The sequence below is a fragment of the Enhydra lutris genome, unplaced genomic scaffold, assembly GCF_002288905.1.
Source record: "Enhydra lutris kenyoni isolate GAN:26980312 unplaced genomic scaffold, ASM228890v2 scaffoldscaffold1, whole genome shotgun sequence".
Classification (NCBI taxonomy): Eukaryota; Metazoa; Chordata; class Mammalia; order Carnivora; family Mustelidae; genus Enhydra; species Enhydra lutris.
Window position 1 is genome coordinate 51,785,838 of NW_019154085.1, and position 1,941 is coordinate 51,787,778.

Sequence of the window (1,941 nt, forward strand, 5' to 3'; positions counted from 1 at the left end):
GATTTGCAAATATTTTCCCCATTTTTCAGGTTGCATCTAATTCTTTTGATAATGTCTTTTGATGTATAAAAGTTTTAATTTTGATGTAGTCCAATTTATCTGTTTTTCTTGTGCTTTTTTGCGTTACATCCAGGAAATCACTGCCAACTCAAATGTCACAAAGATTTTTGCCTATGTTTATTTCTAAGAGTTTTACAGTTTTTAGGTCTTAGGACAATTTAGGTTTTTTACCCATTTTGAGTTAATTTTTTAAATATATGGTATCAAGTAGAGGTCCAACTTCATCCTTTTGCATGCAGATATCCAGTTTTCCCAACACCATTTTTTTCATTCATTAATTTTTGAAAATTCTTAGACAGCATATCTTCAAATGTTGCTTCTGTCATATACTCTCTAACCTCTTTTTCTTTTAGAAGATTTAACAGTGTGCAACATACCTCTCACTCTTTTCTGATTTTTCACCCCTTCTTCTGTGTTTCAATCTAGTATTTTATAGTGATTTATTATTCTATTTTACAGTGATCTTTGTTGTGTCTACTCTAATAAGCCCAATTATTCTTAATTTTGGTTACTGTGTTTTTTAGGTATTGTGTCTCAATAGAATGAACTCTATGGGTTGACCTAAGTTCCACCAATTAGGAGTACTGACACAGAAGAGTAAAGGAAGGGAGGAGAGCAAGTTTATAACCCTGGTTTCCTCCCTCCATCCCTGAAGGGTATCTGTATTCCTGCAAGATTATGTTCTGCTAGCCAGCTCTCTTAAAAACTTATCTGAGTCCAGTAGCTGCTGTTCCATCACCTCTTCAGGCTTAAAAGAAATTATGTACCCTGCTAGTACCAGTTTTTAGGCAATGCACTAACTCTGGTGTTTTCCTAATAATCCTACACTTTGCTTTGTCCTTTCATTCAACCTTCCTCAAATCACTCAATTTGGGTCAACTATTTTTTTTTTCTACCTGGGATATTACCTCTAGTGAATTTTATGTATAGAAAGTCTTATTTTTTTTCAATATTTTCTTTACTGGTTTCAGGAATTTGTCATACTTTCAAAGGACATTTTCATACAAGTATTGTATAAAGTGTCTCGTGTTTCCTTTTACCACTTTTTTTTTTTTCGTGGTGCATTATCTTTAATTAAGTGTAGAGAATTCCAGTCATCACCAAGACACCAATTCACCCACTATTCTATTTGGTTACCAGTGTCTTGTCTATCTCTTCAGCAATGGTGAGGCAGATACCTTTTCCATGGGAAAGAGAAATCCATGGCTTATTGTCTTTGCCAATAACAAAAATGTTGGAGGGCTGGATGGCAAATTTGTTGCTATTGGTATCTTTCATATGAACTATACTGAAAGAACCCCGGGTCTCTCTCTGTTGGTGATTACACCAATTCGTCCCAGGTTAACGCATTCAGTTACCATATACAAATTACCAGTGTCAAACCTGATGGAATCAGTAAACTTTCAAGTCTCCAAATCAATGTGAATGATGAAGGGATCAGGGTAGTTGATGGTGTGAACATCAGGGGTCATTAGATAAAGGATTCCTTTTGTTTCCACAACAATCTTTGTCACTTTGCACAACTTGGACTTGCCCTCCTCAGATGAAATACAATGAATAGCAAAGTGACTCTTGGTGTCACAGATTAGACCGAAATTCTCTTCAGTCTTATTACCACTTGGGGCATCCATAAACCAACTAACATGTAAGTTAGATCAGTTTGGACCTTGGCACCAATGAAGCATTATATGTTTATCTTCCTTACTTTATCTTCTTTTAGGGCATACTTAAGCCTATTCTTTAGGAAAATGATGAAAGGGAGACAGTCTCTCAGACAATGGCAACTTGGAGATGGTTGAGGCGCTAACATATCAGTTTATCCAACTTCCAGTGTTTTAAAGTTGCTGTCTGCTTCAGATGCTTCTTGGAACCATGGGCCAT

At 35.9% G+C, this 1,941-nt stretch overlaps 1 pseudogene; it reads right to left on the reverse strand.

Annotated features, from left to right (window-relative positions):
* Positions 1-1,173: 1,173 nt before the first annotated feature.
* Positions 1,174-1,941, reverse strand: LOC111142709 (annotated as a pseudogene).